Genomic DNA, 12,463 nt, shown 5'->3' on the forward strand with positions numbered 1-12,463 from the left:
AGCCTCTGGACAAAATTTATGAAGTGGCATCTTGTATATTTCGTCAAAGGCTACATGCACTCGTTATGGTAGCTTCAAAGCCTTGAAAGCATCACTTGTAACTCCGTTCTTGTTCCCCTTGTGCATGCCATCAACTCCATGCGTGTTCTTGCTCCAATGTTCATCCTTCTCCAAGCTAGGCCCTTCATTTGTAAGCAAAACAAATGTATCCAATTTAGGCAGCATCATATTCTCATGAACATTACAATCATTACCAAGAAACGAAAGTACCTGGTAATTTAGTTTGCGTGCGCGAGCTCTAGTAATTGGTCTAGTATGTATTGCAGCAGGGCTATGGGTGTAACGACGGTATTGATGTCCTCATCATCCTCCCCTTCTTGAAATGAAGTTGTCCTCGACGGAAGCTCATTTTCCTCACCCAAATAAGGCTTCAAATCTGCAATGTTATAAGCGGGACTAACCCCAAAAACTGTAGGCAGCTCAAGTTTATATGCATTATCAGTTATTTTCTCTAACACCTTAAAGGGACCATCAGCACGTGGCATTATCTTTGGTTTGCACAAATCAGGAAATCTATCCTTACGCAAATGCAACCAAACAAGATCTCTAGGTGCAAACACAACATGTTTTCTACCCTTATCTCCAGCAAGTTTATATTTGGCATTCATACGCTCAATGTTTTCCTTAGTTAACTCATGAATTTTTAAAATCAATTCAACACATTATTTAGCATCAAAATTAACCTTCTCTGAAGATGGAAGAGGCAACAAATCAATAGGTGCACGAGGTAGGAAACCATACACAACTTCAAAAGGGCACATGTTAGTAGTAGAATGCAATGAACGATTATAAGCAAATTCAATATGAGGCAAGCATTCCTCCCACATTTTCTTATTATTCTTCAGAACAGCCCTAAGCATAGTAGACAACGTTCTATTGACTACTTCAGTTTGTCCATCAGTTTGGGGGTGACAAGTAGTACTAAAAAGCAGTTTAGTCCCCAACTTAGCCCATAAACATCTCCAAAAGTGGCTAAGAAATTTAGTATCACGATCTGAAACAATAGTATTTGGCACACCATGCAAGCGAATAATTTCACGAGAGAACAAATCAGCAACATTAACAGCATCATCGCTTTTATGACATGGTATAAAGTGTGCCATTTTCGAGAATCTATCCAAGAAAACAAATATGCTATCCCTCCCCTTCTTTGTTCGAGGTAAACCTAAAACAAAGTCCATAGATATATCCTCCCAAGGAACTGATAGAGGCAAAGGTGTCCCGTCTTTCGATGAGATGGTGGATTTCGCTTTGGTGGAAGTCGACTTTGACGATCCGACTACGAACGTGCGAGGACGTCGCGCCTTAGCAATCGCTAAACCAACTCCGAGAGGTTATTGACCACGCCGGAGCACGATCAACCTGACCACGAGGGTCTGTTTCCTGCGAGCAAACGAAGAACAAACAAGAAACTAAGATTGCAATCTGGATATTGCGAATATAAGATGAAAGCTTTATTGATCAAGGTGGGGTTCTGTGACGCCTTTGTCTGGTCGTTGAACACAAACGAAGTACGCGAAGTTGCAGCTATGGCGAACTTTTAATCTAAACAAAACCCAAAGTCTAAACGATGCCCTAAGGGCTGTATATATGGAGGAAGAGGGGGGAATTTCGTGGCCCTTGGTGGAGGGGTCCGAAATCAACCCTATCTCTTATTTCCCCACACATACGGACTCTAAAAATAGCCTATACTTATGTATTTCGAAATTACATGGGCCTGGCCCAATAATAAGGTGACGCAGCACCTAAAATAGCCTCAGGACGAAATTTATGAAGTGGCATCTTGTATATTTCGTCCAAGGCTTCATGCACCCATTATGGTGGCTTCAAAGTCCTGAAATCATCACTTGTAACTCCGTTTTTGTTTCCCTTGCGCATGCCATCATCTCCATGCTTGTTCTTGCTCCAATGTTCATCCTTCTCCAAGCTAGGCCCTTCATTTGTAAGCAAAACAAATGTATCCAATTTAGGCAGCATCATATTCTCATGAACATTAGAATCATTACCAAGAAACGAAAGTACCTGGTAATTTAGTTGGCGTGCACGAGCTCTAGTAATTGGTCCAGTATGTATAGCAGCAGGGGCTGTGGGTGTAACAATTGTATTGATGTCCTCATCATCCTCCCCTTCTTGAAATGAAGTCGTCCTCGACGGAAGTTCATCTTCCTCACCCAAATAAGGCTTCAAATCTGCAATGTTAAAAGTGGGACTAACCCCAAAATCTGCAGGCAGCTCAAGTTTATATGCATTATCATTTATTTTCTCTAACACCTTAAAGGGACCATCAACACGTGGCATTAACTTTGATTTGCGCAAATTAGGAAATCTATCCTTACGCAAATGTAACCAAACAAGATCTCCAGGTGCAAACACAACATGTTTTCTACCCTTATCTCCAGCAAGTTTATATTTAGCATTCATGCGCTCAATGTTTTCCATAGTTAACTCATGCATTTTTAAAATCAATTCAGCACGTTGTTTAGCATCAAAATTAACCTTCTCCGAAGATGGAAGAGGCAACAAATCAATAGGTGCACGAGGTAGGAAACCATACACAACTTCAAAAGGGCACATCTTAGTAGTAGAATGCAATGAACGATTATAAGCAAATTCAATATGAGGCAAGCATTCCTCCCACATTTTCTTATTATCATTCAAAACAGCCCTAAGCATAGTAGACAACGTTCTATTGACTACTTCAGTTTGTCCATCAGTTTGGGGGTGACAAGTAGTACTAAAAAGCAGTTTAGTCCCCAACTTAGCCCATAAACATCTCCAAAAGTGGCTAAGAAATTTAGTATCACGATCTGAAACAATAGTATTTGGCACACCATGCAAGCGAATAATTTCACGAAAGAACAAATCAGCAACATTAACAGCATCATCGCTTTTATGACATGGTATAAAGTGTGCCATTTTCGAGAATCTATCCACGACAACAAATATGCTATCCCTCCCCTTCTTTGTTCGAGGTAAACCTAAAACAAAGTCCATAGATATATCCTCCCAAGGAACACTAGGTACAGGCAAAGGCATATATAAACCATGAGGATTGAGTCGTGACTTAGCTTTTTGACATGTAGTGCATCGAGCAATAAAACGCTCAACATCCCGTCTCATCTTTGGCCAAAAGAAATGTGTAGCAAGTACGTCCTCCGTCTTCTTCACGCCAAAGTGTCCCATTAATCCTCCTCCATGCGCCTCTTGCAACAACAAAAGACGAACGGAGCTAGCTGGAATGCATAGCTTGTTAGCACGAAACACAAATCCATCGTTAACGACAAACTTGTTCCACATTCTTCCTTCTTTACAATTCTACATTACATCTTTAAAATCACCATCATGCACATATTGATCTTTGATGGTCTCCAAACCAAATATTTTGAAGTCAAGTTGTGAAAGCATAGTATAGCGACGAGACAATGCATCAGCAATAACATTTTCTTTTCCCTTCTTGTGTTTAATGACATAAGGGAAAGTCTCAATGAATTCAACCCATTTAGCATGTCTACGATTCAGTTTAGCTTGACTTTTAATATGTTTCAAAGATTCATGATCAGAATGTATAACAAATTCTTTGGGCCATAAATAATGTTGCCATGTTTCTAAAGTTCGAACAAGAGCATATAATTCTTTATCATAAGTAGAATAATTCAGACTAGGCCCACTCAATTTTTCAGAAAAGTATGCAACGGGTTTGCCCTCTTGTAATAACACACCTCCTAATCCAATTCCACTAGCATCACATTCAAGCTCAAAAGTCTTATTAAAATCAGGAAGTTGGAGTAAAGGAGCATGTGTCAACTTATCTTTCAATACGGAGAAGGCTTCTTCCTGTGCGGTACCCCAAAGAAAAGGCACATCTTTCTTTGTAAGCTCATTGAGAGGTGCAGCAATGGTGCTGAAATCTCTCACAAAACGCCTATAGAATCCAGCGAGGCCAAGAAAACTCCTCACGTGTGTGACCGTTTTGGGCTGCGGCCAACTCTCAATAGCTTCAATCTTGGCTTTATCAACTTCAATTCCCTGTGGAGTAACAACATAGCCAAGAAAAGATACTCGGTCGGTGCAAAAGGTGCACTTCCCAAGGTTACCAAACAAACGTGCATCATGTAGAGCAATAAAAATAGCACGTAAATGTTCCAAATGTTCTTCCAAAGATCTGCTATAAATCAATATGTCATCAAAGTAAACTACCACAAATCGTCCAATGAAAGCACGTAAAACTTCGTTCATTAATCTCATGAAAGTACTAGGTGCATTAGTTAACCCAAAAGGCATGACTAACCACTCATATAATCCAAACTTAGTTTTAAATGCTGTTTTCCATTCATCTCCCAATTTCATACGAATTTGATGGTAGCCGCTACGCAAATCAACTTTGGAGAATATTGTAGAGCCACTCAATTCATCAAGCATATCATCTAGCCTAGGAATAGGATGACGATAACGAATAGTAATATTATTAATGCCTCTACAATCAACACACATACGTGATGTACCATCCTTTTTCGGCACTAGAATAATAGGAACAGCACAAGGACTAAGGGATTCGCGTATATAACCTTTGTCGAGAAGCTCTTGTACTTGACGCATAATCTCCTTCGTCTCCTCTGGATTGGTACGGTATGGTGCACGGTTTGGCAGTGAAGCACCGGGAATTAAGTCAATCTGATGCTCAATCCCTCGAATAGGCGGTAATCCCGGTGGGACGTCTTGTGGAAAGACGTCAGCGAACTCCTGCAAAATGTTAGTGACAGCAGGAGGCAAAGAGGAAGGCACGTCCTCGAACGAAAATAATGCCTCTTTGCACACAAAAGCATAGCAAACAGATTTGCTGAAATCTAGCTCATCAATATCAGATTTGGTGGCAAATAAACATGCACTTTTCAATTTAATTTCAGAAGCAACACTAGATGGTTTATTATTAGGCTTCATTTGTTGCTCAAATTCTTTTGCCACAATCTGATTTTCACTCTTATTCTTCTCCTGTTGTGCTTTATTAGCTCTATTAATATCATCTTTCAAAATGGAATCAGGAGTCATAGGAAGCAAAGTAATATTTTTATCCTTATGAACAAGAGTATAGTGATTGTTTCTACCATGGTGTACAGATTTTTTATCAAATTGCCATGGTCTACCAAGTAATAAGGAACATGCTTGCATAGGTACCACATCACAATCAACATAATCAACATATGTAGAGATACTAAAATGCACACGAACAGTACGTGTTACCTTAACCTTGCCGCTGTTGTTGAACCATTGGATGTAGTAAGGATGTGGATGTGGTCTTGTGGTGAGAGAAAGCTTCTCCACCATCTCCATGCTAGCCAAGTTGTTGCAGCTCCCTCTGTCTATTATGACGCGCACAGAACGTTCCTTCACAACTCCCTTGGTATGGAACAAATTGTGCCTCTGATTTTGCTCAGCTTGTGTGACCTGCACACTCAAAACACGTTGAGCAACTAAACATTCATACCTGTCAGCGTCTTCAGGAGCCATTTTGGCTGTAACAATTGTATTGATGTCCTCATCATAGGTACCACATCACAATCAACATAATCAGCATATGTAGAGAAACTAAAATGCCATACTGGAGATTATGAGGATGAGGTTGATCAAAATCAACACTACATGCAGCCACCTGTACCACCACCAGCAGGTCGACCTCAGGTATATATTCGTAATGGTAGGCCTGCACCACCACCTCAGGTACGAGATGATGTCCATATTCCTAAACTGAAATTGAATATTCCACCATTTGAGGGTAGATATGTTCCTGATATATATCTTACTTGGCAGTTAGAAACTGAACAACGATTTACATGTTTACAATATCCTGAGGAGAGACGAGTTGCTGCTGCCGTTTGTGCTTTCACTAGTTTTGCATGTGTATGGTGGTCTGAACATTGTAGATTATATCCTATTCCAACTACTTGGGCTGCTTTGAAAACTGCTATGCGTACGCGTTGGGTTCCACCATATTATCAACGTGAATTGCTTCAAAAATTGCAGCGTTTAAGACAAGGGAAAAATTCTGTAGAAGAATATTATCAGGAATTACAAACTGGCATGATTAGATGTGGTATTGTTGAGGAGAATGAAGCTATGCTTGCACGTTTTCTGGGTGGATTAAATAGAGAGATTCAGACCATTCTAGACTATAAGGAGTATACTAATATCACTCGTTTATTCCATCTTGCTTGTAAAGCTGAACGTGAAGTGCAGGATCGACAAGCATTGGGGCGAACTAACTTTTCTGCAGGCCGACCTTCATCATGGACACCACGTGCATCTTCTACTTCAACTGCACCAGCACCTCCATCCGGTGCCACCTCCAGCTGTGATACAAGAAAACAGGCACAACCACCTTTATCTGCCAAGAGCGCACCTGCGGGGCCTGCACAGCGTTCTTCTTCTTCCATGGCATCAACAGGGCACACAAGTGATATTATTTGTCGTCGTTGTAAGGGAGGAGGTCATTATGCGAGGGAATGCAAATCTCCGCGTGTGATGATTGCTACCACGGATGGTGGATATGAGTCCGCTAGTGACTATGATGAGGAGACATTGGCTCTTATTACACGTGAAGAACATGGTGGAGATGATTCTGATCATGAGACGCAATACATGGCTCCTGAAGACGCTGACAGGTATGAATGTTTAGTTGCTCAACGTGTTTTGAGTGTGCAGGTCACACAAGCTGAGCAAAATCAGAGGCACAATTTGTTCCATACCAAGGGAGTTGTGAAGGAACGTTCTGTGCGCGTCATAATAGACGGAGGGAGCTGCAACAACTTGGCTAGCATGGAGATGGTGGAGAAGCTTTCTCTCACCACACGACCACATCCACATCCTTACTACATCCAATGGTTCAACAACAGCGGCAAGGTTAAGGTAACACGTACTGTTCGTGTGCATTTTAGTATCTCTACATATGCTGATTATGTTGATTGTGATGTGGTACCTATGCAAGCATGTTCCTTATTACTTGGTAGACCTTGGCAATTTGATAAAAATTCTGTACACCATGGTAGAAACAATCACTATACTCTTGTTCATAAGGATAAAAATATTACTTTGCTTCCTATGACTCCTGATTCCATTTTGAAAGATGATATTAATAGAGCTAATAAAGCAAAACATGAGACGAATAAGAGTGAAAATCAGATTGTGGCAAAAGAATTTGAGCAACAAATGAAGCCTAATAATAAACCATCTAGTGTTGCTTCTGAAATTAAATTGAAAAGTGCATGTTTATTTGCCACCAAATCTGATATTGATGAGCTAGATTTCAGCAAATCTGTTTGCTATGCTTTTGTGTGCAAAGAGGCATTATTTTCATTCGAGGACGTGCCTTCCTCTTTGCCTCCTGCTGTCACTAACATTTTGCAGGAGTTCGCTGACGTCTTTCCACAAGACGTGCCACCGGGATTACCGCCTATTCGAGGGATTGAGCATCAAATTGACTTAATTCCCGGTGCTTCACTGCCAAACCGTGCACCATACCGTACCAATCCAGAGGAGACGAAGGAGATTATGCGTCAAGTACTACTTGATAGAGACGAGGGTCCCGATCTTTCGATGAGATGATAACTATCGATTTGATGGAGACGACTTTCACGATCCGACTACAAATGTGCACGACGTTGCACCTTAGCAATCGCTAAACCGATCTCCTGAGGTTACTGACGATGCTGGAAGCACGGTCAGCCTGACCACGAAGGTCTATTCCTGCAAGCAATCGAAGAACGAGCAAGAATATGATAAAGCAATCTGAATATTGCAAATATATATGAAGTATTGATAATGGTGGGGATCCGGAAGCGGTCTTGGTCTGGTCGTTGGACACAAACGAAGTACACGAAGTTGCAATGGCTAACTTTTAACTAAACAAATCCCAAAGTCTAAACGATGCCCTAAGGGCTGTATATATGGAGGAAGAGGGGGGGAATTTCGTGGCCCTTGGTGGAGGAGTCCGAAATCAACCCTATCTCTTGTTTCCCCACACATACGGACTCTAAAAATAGCCTATACTTATGTATTTCGAAATTACATGGGCCTGGCCCAATAATAAGGTGACGCAGCACCTAAAATAGCCTCGGGACGAAATTTATGAAGTGGCATCTTGTATATTTCGTCCAAGGCTTCATGCACCCATTATGGTGGCTTCAAAGTCCTGAAATCATCACTTGTAACTCCGTTCTTGTTCCCCTTGCGCATGCCATCATCTCCATGCTTGTTCTTGCTCCAATGTTCATCCTTCTCCAAGCTAGGCCCTTCATTTGTAAGCAAAACAAATGTATCCAATTTAGGCAGCATCATATTCTCATGAACATTAGAATCATTACCAAGAAACGAAAGTACCTGGTAACTTAGTTGGCGTGCACGAGCTCTAGTAATTGGTCCAGTATGTATAGCAGCAGGGGCTGTGGGTGTAACAATTGTATTGATGTCCTCATCAAAGCATAGCTTCATTCTCCTCAACAATACCACATCTAATCATGCCAGTTTGTAATTCCTGATAATATTCTTCTACAGAATTTTTCCCTTGTCTTAAACGCTGCAATTTTTGAAGCAATTCACGTTGATAATATGGTGGAACCCAACGCGTACGCATAGCAGTTTTCAAAGCAGCCCAAGTAGTTGGAATAGGATATAATCTACAATGTTCAGACCACCATACACATGCAAAACTAGTGAAAGCACAAACAGCAGCAGCAACTCGTCTCTCCTCAGGATATTGTAAACATGTAAATCGTTGTTCAGTTTCTAACTCCCAAGTAAGATATATATCAGGAACATATCTACCCTCAAATGGTGGAATATTCAATTTCAGTTTAGGAATATGGACATCATCTCGTACCTGAGGTGGTGGTGCAGGCCTACCATTACGAATATATACCTGAGGTCGACCTGCTGGTGGTGGTACAGGTGGCTGCACGTAGTGTTGATTTTGATCAACCTCATCCTCATAATCTCCCACATAATCATCCTCCTCCGCATTAGCAGCAGGAGCCACAGAAGTATCAACAGCAGCACCAACAGTTTGGCCAAACGCAAGAGGAACACGGCTTGCTCGGCGGAGGTCTGCTTCGCGACGTGGAGGTAGTCGTTGTTGTTGTTGTTGGAGAGGTGCGTTAGGTGCAGCGGGTGGTGGTGGTGGAAGACGCGCGAGCAATTCATTAAACTTGTTATCGAGCTTTGTTTCGAACGTCTTCTCAAGGCCAGTGATCTTCTCCATGGCCTCTTCAAAATTGTTCAGCACATCTTGCACCTGTTCAGTCATCATTTGCTGAAACTTATCATGAAGCTCCTTGTTCGATAAATTCTTCCAGTCAATCTCGTCGGCTTGTGATCCTGGCATGGTTAGCAGCAATAGAAACACACAAGAATATGATCCTACAGACTACTAAGAAGTGGTGGTGGTGTATCACAAATCCGTCAAGCAAATCTCAAATTCTTACCAGTTCTTACCCAGCAGCAGGCGGTGATCGGCAACCGTTGTAGTCAAAAACTCTCAAAGCTTGGATAGAGCGATTACCAGGGAGAGTCAAACACACGACGTAGATGTATGTGGAGCTGGGAAGGCTTATAGTATGGTAGCAAAAAGGGTCAGCAATAATCAATTCAGAGATGCAAAGTTGAATAAACGCTCAACGACGGTACTGTGCTGGTCCTAGGCTAGACTGTGCTAGAGACGCGAGCCTAGAACACCAACAAAATCACGGCGCGGCACGTAAACAAGGGAAAAGCACACTCTGAATTTTTTTTTCGCTCTTTTTTTTGCGCTCTTCTTTTTGCGCTGTTTTTTTTTTGCGAAAAATCACTATAATGGCGAGTGTCTCAAAACTCTTCCTAGGTCAAACTGACAGGATGGGCACGAAAAAAAAATTCGACAATTTTTTTTTCGACTGCCCGGACCCAAAAACTGGAAACGGGTCACAAAAAACTTCCTATAATGGCACCTGTCTCAAAACACTCAGAAACACCTAAAAATAGGATAGCCAGAAATTTTTTCGAAAAATGCGTTTTCGAAAAATTTTGGGCCTAAAAGGAGCGTGGCTACCCGACTCTTTTTTTTTTCCAAAACCTACTCCGGCAAGGAAACCCGAATCGGAATCTAGATGGATCTCGAAAACAAACCTAATATGACAAGAACTCGGATTGGTGGTGGATATATGGTGGTAGATGGCAGCGGTGGTGGTATATGACAGCTGTGGTGGTATATGGATACGGATTCGAAGCGGTGGCGGATAAGCGGTGGTGGTAGATGGCAGGGGTGATGATGATGGTGCGGCGGCGGCGTGACAACTTATGACCAGAACTCGAAACTCTAAAAGACTAGACTCTAAGACCAGCAACTAGACACGACGATGCAACCGCAAATTCAACAAAGCAAAACCCTAAAAAGATTATGCAAAGGCTCAGATTGGTTCGGATATGATGAACTAACCCTAATTTTTTTTGTGGCTTTTTCGTGGACTGTAGGTATGAAGAACAGACTCGATCTAAACTACGAAAAACTGTAAAATCTCACCGAGCAACCTGGAAATCTGATACCACTTGATAGAGGCGGAGGTGTCCCGTCTTTCGATGAGATGATGGATATCGCTTTGGTGGAAGTCGACTTTGACGATCCGACTACGAACGTGCGAGGACGTCGCGCCTTAGCAATCGCTAAACCAACTCCGAGAGGTTATTGACCTCGCCGGAGCACGATCAACCTGACCACGAGGGTCTGTTTCCTGCAAGCAAACGAAGAACAAGCAAGAAACTAAGATTGCAATCTGGATATTGCGAATATAAGATGAAAGCTTTATTGATCAAGGTGGGGTTCTGTGATGCCTTTGTCTGGTCGTTGAACACAAACGAAGTACGCGAAGTTGCAGCTATGGCGAACTTTTAATCTAAACAAAACCCAAAGTCTAAACGATGCCCTAAGGGCTGTATATATGGAGGAAGAGGGGGGAATTTCGTGGCCCTTGGTGGAGGGGTCCGAAATCAACCCTATCTCTTGTTTCCCCACACATACGGACTCTAAAAATAGCCTATACTTATGTATTTCGAAATTACATGGGCCTGGCCCAATAATAAGGTGACGCAGCACCTAAAATAGCCTCTGGACGAAATTTATGAAGTGGCATCTTGTATATTTCGTCCAAGGCTTCATGCACCCATTATGGTGGCTTCAAAGTCCTGAAATCATCACTTGTAACTCCGTTCTTGTTCCCCTTGCGCATGCCATCATCTCCATGCTTGTTCTTGCTCCAATGTTCATCCTTCTCCAAGCTAGGCCCTTCATTTGTAAGCAAAACAAATGTATCCAATTTAGGCAGCATCATATTCTCATGAACATTAGAATCATTACCAAGAAACGAAAGTACCTGGTAATTTAGTTGGCGTGCACGAGCTCTAGTAATTGGTCCAGTATGTATAGCAGCAGGGGCTGTGGGTGTAACAATTGTATTGATGTCCTCATCAGGAACACTAGGTACAGGCAAAGGCATATATAAACCATGAGGATTGAGTCGTGACTTAGCTTTTTGACATGTAGTGTAGCGAGCAATAAAATGCTCAACATCCCGTCTCATCTTTGGCCAAAAAAATGTGTAGCAAGTACGTCCTCCATCTTCTTCACGCCAAAGTGTCCCATTAATCCTCCTCCATGCGCCTCCTGCAACAACAAAAGACGAACGGAGCTAGCTGGAATGCATAGCTTGTTAGCACGGAACACAAATCCATCATTAACAACGAACTTGTTCCACATTCTTCCTTCTTTACAATTTTGCATTACATCTTTAAAATCAACATCATGCACATATTGATCTTTGATGGTCTCCAAACCAAATATTTCGAAGTCAAGTTGTGAAAGCATAGTATAGCAACGAGACAATGCTTCAGCAATAACATTTTCTTTTCCCTTCTTGTGTTTAATGACATAAGGGAAAGTCTTAATGAATTGAACCCATTTAGCATGTCTATGATTCAGTTTAGCTTGACTTCTAATATGTTTCAAAGATTCATGATCAGAGTGTATAACAAATTCTTTGGGCCATAAATAATGTTGTCATGTTTCTAAAGTCCGAACAAGAGCTATCATAAGTAGAATAATTCAGACTAGGTCCACTTAATTTTTCAGAAAAGTATGGAACAGGTTTGCCATCTTGTAATAACACACCTCCTAATCCAATTCCACTAGCATCACATTCAAGCTCAAAAGTCTTATTAAAATCAGGAAGTTGGAGTAAAGGAGCATGTGTCAACTTATCTTTCAATACCGTGAAGGCTTCTTCCTGTGCGGTACCCCAAACAAAAGGCACATCTTTCTTTGTAAGCTCATTGAGAGGTGCAACAATGGTGTTGAAATCTCTCACAAAACGCCTATAGAATCCAGCGA

This window comes from Triticum aestivum, chromosome 1B (assembly GCF_018294505.1).
Source record: "Triticum aestivum cultivar Chinese Spring chromosome 1B, IWGSC CS RefSeq v2.1, whole genome shotgun sequence".
Taxonomy (NCBI): domain Eukaryota; kingdom Viridiplantae; phylum Streptophyta; class Magnoliopsida; order Poales; family Poaceae; genus Triticum; species Triticum aestivum.